General features: G+C 33.6%; 1 protein-coding gene and 1 pseudogene across 1 annotated transcript in view; both read left to right on the top strand.

The window, feature by feature from the left end:
* Positions 1–12639, top strand: part of LOC143584766 (uncharacterized) — a 267673-nt gene that overhangs the window by 185086 nt on the left and 69948 nt on the right. The window lies entirely within an intron of this gene.
* On the top strand, positions 10081–11635 carry LOC143584412 (uncharacterized; annotated as a pseudogene).

Genomic DNA, 12639 nt, shown 5'->3' with positions numbered 1-12639 from the left:
CGTAAGGATTCCGAGGCTACTTGGGAGTCCGAAGATGAGATAATGAAACTCTATCCGCAGTTATTCCTGTCGCATCTGGATTCGGGGACGAATCCTCTTGTAAGGGGGATAGACTTGTACACCCGTTAATTTCCTTCTCGTTATCCTGGTTCGTTAAATCATTTAACTTTCCCTCAAGTTGCCATATGCTTAAATTAGGAGGGGCTATGGTGTAAAATTGTTATTATATTTTAAACAAGAAAACAATTCAGGTTGAATAATTCAACCACCCCATGTGCCTTGTCTTCCACCTGCTCTGGACCTTCATATTTGATCAGCCCTCATGAGACACAGCTCAGGATTCAACCACTCCCCTCACCATGTTCCTCACCTGCTCCCCTTTTTCCTTCTTTAATTGATCGGACAGCAAAGAGCATTCACCCACTTGCAATGTTTATTTCTTTCTTCCTTGTTTCCGATTGGAATTAGAGCAGCCCTTCCCCACCTGCAATTCTCTTTTGTGCAACCAAGATTAGGGTGTAAAACTTCAAGTGAAGGTTAGTCCCATGTTTCCCCAAGTCTTTTACACCTTAATTGATCATTATAACTCACTCATTGAACGTTAAATCGCTTGTTTTAAGCTTACCGGGTGGCTGTCCAATTTATCAATTCCGGGACTGTTTTGGTTGAGGTTTTTGCACCAAAATCTTCCTAGGTATGTCTAATATAACATACTTTAAAATCATGTTCATTGGTGTTCATTAGATTGGTCAACTAGTTGTAGATTGAAAACTAGTTTTCGATTGTCTAGAATGGTGTTTGGTTGCGTTTAACGCGAGGGATGAAATAAGTGATGACCAATTCAGTTCGTATAGATTTGGTTTAATGTACGGGCTGTTGGAAAATGATTTTTATAATTATTGGGGCTGAATTGGTTGTCGGTTACTCAAACGGGTCGGTACAACGCGTATTTGCGTTTATTGAATAGTTGGTGCATTGAACTTGCGAGTTACCGACCCATTTGACTCGTGTAGCATCGTGTGGACTTGTTGGATGTGAATTTATCAAATTTGGTTCCATACTGGGCTGAGTTGGATGTTAGGTGCCTAAACAACTCTTGAACGCGCGTGTTAGTATCACCTAGTGCTCCGGGGGTAAATTGGGAATTCTTTGTTCCCGGAAGTATCTATGGGTCATGTCGGTAAATGTAGGGCCCCGGGGGCTGTTATGAATGTGTTTGATGAGGTCGAGGCTTTAGGTAACTCGAACCATGTTAGAACGTCTCTTAGGATAAACGAGTCCTTTCGGTGTCGTTAGTAATGATTGTTTGTAAACCCAAAGATGATTGAGTTGTAAGGATACTTAGGGATTCTCTAGCTCGTGGTGAATCCGTGCCTCGTGTCAGGTGAGTCCATGATGCCCTTTTTACTCTTTTTAAGTTTTTGGGCTAGCATGTACACTTAAATGATTTTGCTTGAAGAATCGTTTAAATTATCTTGCATAGGCTTATTTATATAGGATAGGCCTTGAACTAATAATATTGAATGATGTATGGATGTGTATGCATATATATTATTGCATGGCCAATAATTGGCGAATGATGTAGTCGTTATCGATTACGGATGTTACGCATGCCTACTTCGTGTTTGCACGCGTTGATGGAATATTACGTGTTGGGGTTGTATGTTTTCTCGGCCCTGAATGTTATTATTAAATGTTATATATATATATATGTGTATATTTTATATATATATAGGAAAGCATGTATAGAGATGTTTATATATAAGAACGTTATTATTAAATGTCATATATATATATGTATATTTTTATAAATAGGAAAGCATGTATAGAGATGTTTATATATAAGAAGGATTACCTATTATTATTGCTGACATGGTTTTTGCTGCAGAAGCTACCGTAGCTTACGGTGGTCTCTAATGATGGGAATACAAGATATTTTTTTAATATTTAAAGATGTCATTTATTTAAACTTGAACTCACTCAGCTTAAGCTGACTTTGTGTACATGTTAGTGTGAGTTTCAGGTAAGGGAAGGATGCTTACCGCTTGGACGTGCTCGAGACTACTTGGTCGGTTAAAGGCATACTTAGTCGGAAGCTTTAATAATATTAAACATCCTCTTTTAATGTTTTATTAAATACAATTCAATTTGATTTTGGGAATTTGTTTTAATAATTTCCCGCTGAACCTATACTCTGAATTATTATTTTAATGGAACGAGCTGTTTAAGTTTAAGTATTTTTGTAAATATCGCCTATGAGTACCAACTGTGGGACCACCGGGATTCGGGGCCTTACACAAGCACGGGTATTAGAAACATCAGGTGGAGCAAGAGGGTAGGTTGTTGCGGAACAGCTTGTGGAGTAGGCGTAACACGGCAGGTGTTAGCAATATGGCCATAACGGTTACATCCGATGCAGCGACGACATAGGGATTCAACCGAGTGATGATAGTTACAAATGGAGCATGACAGAAAAGGACTGAGGTAAGGTTTCTTGTTTGAGGAGACTTGTGGGTGGGTAGGATTTGTTGCAGCAAGGTTCTTACGTTTCTTGTTGTGAGGATGAGTGAAGGTAAGCGGTTTGTAGTCACCAGCAGAGGAATTAGTGGGAAAAGTTGAATCGGTTGTATTGATGTTTTGAATTTGCGTTACTATCTTAGGGATCACAACAATTATATCTTTGGCGATACAGGTAGCCATACGGTGTTCGTGAGAATCACACGATTGATGTCGAGAATAACGATGGTTTGTTAAATGAGACATTCTATAGGGACAAAAAATGAGGATTTATAAAATGAAGGATAATTGAGGAAATCATAAGAATAGTAAAATGTTTAATTATGTGAATATAATAATGTTATCTTAAGAAGTGAGGAATTGCGTCATGAGGACTAAAAGTAAAAGTTTATAAGATGAGGGGGTACATAGCGTAAATAGTTGTTAAGTGATGTAGTCAATAAGATTAATGTGTGATGACTACATGAGGAGTTAAGTCAATTTAAAATTTAGATTTTTATTAAGTTTACAATAAACTAACGAAATATAAATTGTGGGTGTTGGCCTCCCATGAGCTTTTCATGGCAATTTGAATGGCCCAACGAACTAACGAAAAACAACTGAGTTGGACAGCCCATGAGCGTTACATGGCAATTTGATTGTCCCAATTAATTAACGAATTCACAATGCAATGAAGTTTGTCGGCCCAGTGAGCGTTACACGGCGTTTTAACCGACCAAACTAAATAACGAACTATCGAAATAAATATGGGTAGTCGGAGTATCTTGTGAACCACCACGTTTGATTACTCCAACAAAAATACGAAAACAAGTTGAAAAATGGATAGTAGGAGTGCCCATGGGCTCCATGGATTTTTCACCCAACTAACCATTTAAATAACATAACACAATAATCGGGAAAACCGAGTTTAACCACGAACCACCGTGAATTCGGTTTAAATTAACCTAAGGTATTGGTCATATGGCATTTATGGGTCTCGCTCGGGTCTATAGGGCTGAGTACTGTGGTCAGGTTATCACCCAGGTAAGGATTAGCGTCTTACCTTTGGTTCTTGGAACCGTTTTGCCAGTGCCCAACTCACAGTTCTCTTCCCTTTTCATTTATCGTAGGGACATGCCACATAACCTAGCCTTAAGATTTATGAGTGAAAACAACAGGTGAGAATTCTTAAGGAATTTCTCGAAAATAAAAGCAATCTACTTTTCGAAAAGTTTTCTTTGAATGTTGAGGTATAGCCTCGGAGTTTGTGTGTGTGCATAACAATACAATAGATAATAAATAATAATTATCTAAGAAAGCTGTAAACAATTTAAAATTAAACACATAAAGATAAACAGATAGGCACGTATAGGGCTCCTAAACATGTGTCTAAGGCAATATCTAACGACCTATCTTAAACTTTCGGCTCTGATACCAATCTGTCACACCCCAACCTATGGCGGAAATGCCGGCGCGCGAACTGATTGTGACAGCTCTCAAGGTTACTATCATGCACAATATTTAAATGACAATATCTATTAATTGAATTCAATTATCAAATAAATCAAATACAAACAAGTACATAATTCATACAACAATACAAACTTTATATTTCTTAATTAAAATATTCTTCTAGCTAAATTCTTCACTAAGTCTTCACCAACATGCATATGCGTATAAAAAAAAGTTTTGTCAACAACACATGTTGAGTGAGCAACACACCAGTTTAGTTGTACATATAGTATATATAACAAAATATGTAGCTGCAACAAGTCATATGAGAATAACAAAATAACCAAATGAGCAAGTATAACTGAGATGTCGAGAAGCACCAAGGCTACCGACTGGCGTATGATCATACTAGACTGAGATTATGTTGGACCTCTCCGAATGCGAAAGCATACAAAGCAAATAAGCACATAAATAAGTAAGGTATAAGTTGTTAACACATAAGATAAAGTTACAGTTTTGAGTATAAGTATATATGAGAAAGTATATTTACGCATATGTCCCCAAAACGTGAGAAAACGAGTAAAAAGAGGGGAATGTGGTACTCACCTCAATAGACGAACAATAGTGAAAAGATAACAATAAAAATGACGAAATCGGACCACGCGCGTTGACGATGAGGCCTAATAGGGAAAATGAATGTGAATATACGCTAAGTTAATGAACTAGATCGATTATGAAAATTATAATCATTATTAAGTTAATAGTATACCTCTTTTTAATCATAATTAATATGATAAAATATAATATACAAAATCATTAGTTTGTTTAAATAAAAGTAAAACACATTTTAAGATATTGTTAGTTTTATAAAGTATATAAATATATAAAGTATGTTATAATATAAAAGTAAAATACATCTTTTAAAAAAAGCATATTATTAGTTTGTCAATTTAAATTATATAAATATACTTATATATGAAGTTTACTTGTTACATATATTTATATATCAAATATTAGTTTATATATAATTATATATACATATATATAAACATATATACTTACATATACGTATATACACGAACGAAAACGAAAGTTAAACGAGTATTACAAAGTCGGTTTTCAATAAAATAGTTTTATTTGATTATTAATATTAATTATATACTTAATAAAGATTTTAAAAAAATAAATAACAAATTAAACTGAAAAATCGGGGTGGCAGGGTCTCGAACCCGCCACCTGCCCCCCATAAGTTAACTGAACAAACCAGCTGGGCTTAACCAATACATGCAATATAATCCAGACCTGATATATTTTAAGCAGATTCAAACACCAGCAGATTTGATTAAGAACCCTAGCGAATTCAATTAGCCAAATCTGTTGATGTTAAAGTAAATTAGACTTAGGGCTTTTGATCCCCACACAAACGCGATTCTAATTATATAAAAAATTACCTCGTTTAACGATCGATGATAGGTTAATTAATGAAGAATAGGGCCGGCGATGAGGAGGTCAAAAACAGTGATCAAACGGCTACTATAATCCAATTGATGTGAGGGGTTTTAATGGCGATGGTTAGGTGAGGCTAACTGCGGGTTTAATCGAATTTATATGAACGTTTATATATATAACGAGTTTGTGTTAATGTCGGCATGAGGGAGGATTAGAAACGGGTTTTACAGATTAAGAAAACACAATTAACCATGGGGTTATGGACGGCTAGGGTTAGATGATTGTACATACGAGTTTAATTGATATATAAGGCTCGTGATCATGTATATTATGAGAATATTGGAGCCGGCTAGGTTAATAAGGAATCCCGAATCATTTATAATCGAATTAACAAAATTAAAGTGTCGGTTAGGCCGCACATAGTAAGTATAATGCGTATAAATCTTCAATTTCCATGTTTGTGGCGATAATTGTGGTGCAAGCATGCTAAACGGGTGTATAAACGGGTCACGGGTAAAAAGGTACTCATTTGGACCTGAAAATGGGTTTGGGTTTTTATGATAATATACTTATAATATGATTTTGCAAACTACACCCTTAACTTCTTGTGTGGATGCAAAGTGGGTTAAAACTTATGTTTATGGTGTAAAGTGTTTATAATTGAAAATTCTTTTAGAGAATTTATTAAATATAATAAATAATAATTATAAATGATTATTAACTCATAAACGAAATGTTTTGTCGATTAAAATTTCCCGTAAACGAATACGGGTTGGATAATGAAAATTATATAATATTCAGAAAACCCGAGTTGTTACATCGTTCTCGCATGTCAACTTTCTACTGAATGCCTGGGTTTTATTTAGGTAAAACTATTTAGCATTATCTACATTATTTTTCTTGTGTAAATAAGAGCATAACATTGGCACATTTATTCGGCACTAACTTTGAAAAATGTCTCAAAATGAAAACACATTAGCAAGTCCGAGTTCATCAAACTTTAATGATTTTGATGAATGGTAAGCTAGGGTTTCTTAGCAAAATCGATAACTTGATCACCTATTTGTGAAATATTTGTAAGCATGCCAAATATGATCATAGAAGATCATCCTCCTAGAGCAAGAAGAAGGTATCGTGACCGTAAACGCGAGCAGGGTGATGCACGTTTGATGAAAAATTACTTTGTGGACAACCCAACATATGATCAAGACATATTTCGCCATAGATTTTGAATGCCAAAACCATTATTCCTCCGTATAGTGGATGTTGTTACAACGAGTGATATCTATTTTCAACAAAGGCGTGATGCTACCAGAAGAAAAGGCTTTTTGTCATTGCAGAAATGTACTAGAGCTATACGGGTGTTGGCATATGGAACATCAACCGATGCATAAGATGCATATTTGAGAATGAGTGATACTGTAACAAGGGATTCTCTTATAAAGTTCGTAGAAGGTGTCATTTCATGTTTTAGTCACACAATGAAGAAGATTTAAGAAGACTATTCCATGTTAGGGCAGAACGTGGAACATTGACTACATGCATTGGGAATGGAAAATTGCCCCATCGCTTAGGCTGAGTAATATGCAGGTAGAAGCGGTAAACCAACAATCATTTTTGAAGTTGTTGCATCATATGACTTATGGATATGGCACGCATTCTTTTAGAACACCAGGTACGTGAAATGACATTAACGTCCTCCACAGATCTCCTCTTTTTGATGATGTGTGGTCAGGCCGAGCACCAAATGTGAGCTACGTCTTGAATGGTCGGGAAAATAACAGAGCATGCTATCTTACTGATGACCTATATCCTTCACGAGCTACCTTTGTCAAGTCAATAAATTCTCCACAGCTGCGGAAACACAAATTGTTCGCTCAACATCAAGAAGCTGCTCGAAAAGATGTTGAACGCGTACAAGCTCGTTTTGCATTTTAACGACACCCATTTTATGTGTGGAATAAGGATATGATGGGGAAAATTGTAATTTCATATATTATTATGCATAATATGATCGTTGAGATTGAACGAGACACATACCTTAACTATTATGACCAATATGAATTTCTAAATGATAGACTGTTAACCGGCAACGAAGAAGCTCAAGAGAAGATGATGAATAGGCTTTTCAATACTCTACTCAACGAATTGGAAGCTTATCCAGTTAATGACCAATATGTAATAACTTCGCAATAGAGAAGCTCACATCGCTTTAAAAAACGATTTGATTGAGCATATTTGACAAAAGTTTGGTGATGATGAATAATTATGTAGTTTGTATCATTTGCAAGTGTATTTTATATTTAATGTTATTATTGTAATTTTGTTATCTACTTAATTAAGTATCAATGGTGACTATAAATATTTTTTAAATATTTTTAAATTAAATGAATATTGTTTATTTTTAACTAAAGAATTTTTTATATTTCTAAATACTTTTAATAAAAACAACAATTATAAATTATATTTATTTAATAGAAAATATTGTAGTTTGGGTTGCTAATGAGCGTGAAAAGTTTGGTTTGGTTGGATTGGGTAGGTGTAAGACTACCCACTATCATAATTTTTTTCCTCAATCGGTTGCCAAGTGGAGAAAAAGACAAAGATCTTTAATAGTTAAAAAATTAAAAGTGCCATTGTTCTTTACGACCTGTTCGTTCCATCAAACTTGGTTTGCAAGTGGTTGTTGAATTTTAAATATATATATTGTACTTTTTAATATTCTTTAAACTATTATTATTATGTATTATTTATATTATATTGTTTTATTATATAAATTTTTATTACCTTTTAAATTCTTATCTTAACACAATATACACTTGTCAATTTATTATTGGTTTCCTAGATTTTTTTTGATAAACTTAATTATCCAAAAGATTTTATATTTAACTTATTCAATAAAAATGTAAAAAATAATTAAACTTATGATTTTTTCTATATATAGTGTATGGTATAGTAACAAAATTTTACATCCAATTCTACTTCTTTTCTCCTATTATGGATCAGTTTTCAAATATGTATACGAACCTTGGTGATTCTGAAAACTACCAAAATAATAAACACTATGAAAACTCTTCATTTTTTTTAAACACAAGCCAATTTTCTTCCATTCAAAATCCCCAAATGTCACAAAATATTGAATACAATCGCGCGGGGGGGGGGGGGGGGGACTAAATGGGATGCTGCTGAAGACACCGCTTTAATGTCAGCATGGTGTATGGCTAGTGATGATAACATTAACGGAAAAAACAAGAGGAGAATATCACTGTGGGCAGAAGTAAAGAAATACTATGTTGCAGCTCGGGCAGAAAATCCAGAAATTCTTGGTGAAAGAAATGTTGACCAAATAAAAGGTCGTTATACTCGACTTAATGCAAACGCAAATAAATGGGTTGGTGCGTACCGAGAAGCAAATAGTCTAGCAAAAAGTGGAACATCTCAAAAAGATATTGAGAGTAATGCTCATAAGATTTATAAGCAAAGTGGGAAAAATTTTACCGACTCCATTGTTTTCAATGAAGTTATGTGTAAGGAACCAATATGGGCTTTAGAGAAATCTCGTAGCACAACACGTCCCCGTGTTGAATGTGAGGTGGATGATGAAGAAAGTGGTGGTAGTACGAAAAGAACAATGATATCAGAAGAAGGAGATTTTAATGTGAATTCCAACCAACAATCGCCAGTTAGTGGTGGTTCATCAAGTCAACGCCCAACAGGTAGAGATGAAACTAAAAAAAAGAAAGGAAAAGGTAAGGTTTCTAATGAAATTGTTGAAGAGATTCGTGAAATGAGGCTTACTCAGGCTAGTCACTTTGAGTTGTTGCAAGAAAACTTGAGTTCGAGAAACAAAAGGAACAAAATAGGATTCAAAAGGAACAAAGAAAAGAAGAAAGAGATCAAAAGAAAATGGAACGTCTGCATCTTCAGGCATTGTTACAACGGGAGCATTTGTCGCTTGAAGAGGATCAAATCAAACGTTCTCTAATATCAAAGTACTATAAAAATGATCCCGTTCAATGTATTTTTATTTCATGTATTTTAATGCTTTTGTAAGATATTGAATTTTCACTTCACTATTAATGAATTTTATGTATGTGTAAGATTAGTTGGAATTTAACTTATCTTTATTTTCGATTTGTCAAGTTCTTATTGAATCGTTGGAATTTATATATTTAAAAAAAATCTAACATTATCTCCATCTAATATTACAAATTTTTATATGCCAAGATTATCTAATAAAATTTTTAACCTTTCTTTATTTTCCACTTGCCAAGTTTTCATTGACTCGTTGGATTTTCTATAGATAAAAAAAATCTAACATTATCTCCATCTAATATTACGAATTTTCTATATGTCAAGATTATCTAATAAAATTTTTAACTTATCTTTATTTTCCACTTGTCAAGTTTTCATTGACTCGTTGGATTTTTTATAGATAAAAAAATCTAACATGATCTCCATCTAATATTACAAATTTTTATATGCCAAGATTATCTAATAAAATTTTTAACTTATATTTATTTTTCACTTGCCAAGTTTTCATTGACTCGATGGATTTTCTATAGATAAAAAAAAATCTAACATTATCTCCATCTAATATTACAAATTTTTATATGCCAAGATTATCTAACAAAAGTTTTAACTTATCTTTATTTTCCACTTGTCAAGTTTTAATTGACTCGTTGGATTTTCTATAGCTAAAAAAAATCTAACATTACCTCCGTCTAATATTACAAATTTCTATATATCCAACATTCATATCCATCCAGAAATATTCATTTCTAAAATGTCTAGCAATGAAAACTCGTCTGAGAGTTCCGATTCATCAAGTTTGAGTGAGTGTAATGAATGGGAAGAACAAGCTTTTCAAATAGATCTACAACTTAATGCCATCATGTGTGAATTACTCATAAACACATGTGGCACATCCAGAATGAGGTATTGTGATCGGGAACGTGAGCAAGGCAAAGCACGTTTGATGGAAGATTACTTTGTTGAAAACCCAACATATAATCAAGCAACTTTTCGGCGTAGATTTCGCATGCGAAAACCACTTTTCCTTCACATTGTGGAAGCTATTACAACCAATGACATATTTTCAACAAAGGCGCGATGCCACAGTAGACAAGGTCTTTCACCGTTACAAAAATGTACTGGAGCTATACGGGTGTTAGCGTATGGGACATCAGCAGATGCACATGATGAATATTTGAGAATGAGTGCCACAACAACAAGGACTGCTCTTATAAAGTTCGTAGAAGGAGTTATTTCATGCTTCAGTCAAAAGTACCTTCGAATGCCCAACGATGATGACTTAGTAAGACTACTCCATGTTGGGGAAGAACATGGGTTCTAGGGAATAGTAGGCAGCATTGATTGTATGCATTGGGAATGGAAAAATTGTCCCACCGCTTGGGCTGGGCAATATGCAGGTAGAAGCGGTAAACCAACAATTATTTTAGAAGCAGTTGCATCGTATGACTTAAGGATATGGCATGCATTCTTCGGAACACCATGTATATGCAATGACATAAACGTCCTCCACCGATCCCCTTTGTTTGATGATATATTGTCAGGTCGCACACCAAATGTTAGTTACGTCGTGAATGGGAAAGAATATAACAGGATATACTATATTACTAATGGCATATAACCTTCATGGGCCGCCTTTGTCAAGTCAATAACTTCTCCACAGCTTCGGAAGCACAAGTTGTTCGCTAAACATCAAGATGCCGTTAGAAAAGATGTTGAACGAGCATTTGGAGTTCTACAAGCTTGCTTTGCATTTCTTCGACACCCATGTCTTGTGTGGGACAAGGATATAATAGGTAAAATTATGATTGCATGTATAATCATTCATAATATGATCGTTGAGGATGAGCGAGACACGTATCTTCACTATTATAATCCATCCGAGTTTATAAGTGACCGGCCTACCAATCAACGACGAAGAACATCCATGGAAGATGATGAACAACATTTTCAATACTCTACTGAACGAATTACAAGCCTATCAAATTATGTAACCAATAGGGAACAACTTCGTGATAGAGAAGCTCATAAGGCTCTAAAAAATGACCTGGTTGAGCATATATGGCAAAAGTTTTCAAGTGACGAATCATAAAATCATTCGTATTTTATGTATGTGCGATTATGTTTAATAATGTTTGATTACGTTTAATGTTATTTGTATCTTATGTATGTGTGATTATGTTTAATGATGTTTGATTATGTTTAATGTTATGTGATTTTTTAATGTTTTTTATTTTATAGTAATTTATTTATTTTTTAAACATATATATGTTTTTATATTAAATATAAATAATTAATTAGTTTAAGAAAGTTTTTTTTTATTATTTTTAATCTTTATTATATAATAAACAATAATTATAATCATATTTACTATAAAATATTAGTTTAGGTTGGGTTGGGTTGGGTTGGGTTGGGTTGGGTTGGGTTGGGATAGTGAGTGAAATGTTGGATTGGGTTGGGTTGTGTATGTGGAAGAGAGAGAAATTAGTTTTTTAATAAAAAGTTGGGTTGTGTTGGATTGGTTTGGTTTGGTTTGGTTTGGTTTGGGTTGTGATAGTGGGTAGTCTAAGACTATGCCAATTGGCAACCTTGTTGGACATTGGGATTGCTAAAATTAAAAAAAAAATCAATAAAAACACATGATCCGGTCATTCCACCCACCATGGTTGCAAACTAGATTGTACAAAAGTGGATTCCACATGTCACTTGAGTATTGGTTGATTTTTATTTTCTTTTTTCTTTTCCTTTTCTAATAATTCATTTTAAATATAATTTGATTTTTCTTTAATAACTTATAATATTTAACTTTTTAAATATTTTAAAAACACAATGTTGTTTAGTTTTTTTTGTGAACATTCCGGTATAATTTTATAAAAAACGGAGTTCGTTTCAAAATTTGTATTTTCTAATATAAAATAAATATTAATTATTATTGAGTAATCTTATCCGACACTTGGCAATTTTCTATTGATTCAGAAGATTTTTTTGATAAGATTTTTCAACTAAAAAATCAAACATTATCCCATTCATAAAAATAAAAAAAATCTAAAATTTGTATTTTTACCTTACAAATATTATTAGAAACTTTCAAATTCACTCACACTTTCCTTCTCTAAATTCTTTGATCTTATATTTTTCACCATGAATAATTCGTTTTCAAACTTTCAATTGAATCTTGACGATTCTGAAGATTTTCCTAATACGCAATGC

Source organism: Bidens hawaiensis, unplaced genomic scaffold (genome assembly GCF_021521415.1).
Source record: "Bidens hawaiensis isolate Kalapana, Puna unplaced genomic scaffold, B.hawaiensis_p1.1 tig00001521_1, whole genome shotgun sequence".
In the NCBI taxonomy this organism is placed as follows: Eukaryota; Viridiplantae; Streptophyta; class Magnoliopsida; order Asterales; family Asteraceae; genus Bidens; species Bidens hawaiensis.
This window is presented reverse-complemented; position numbering and strand designations above follow the sequence as displayed.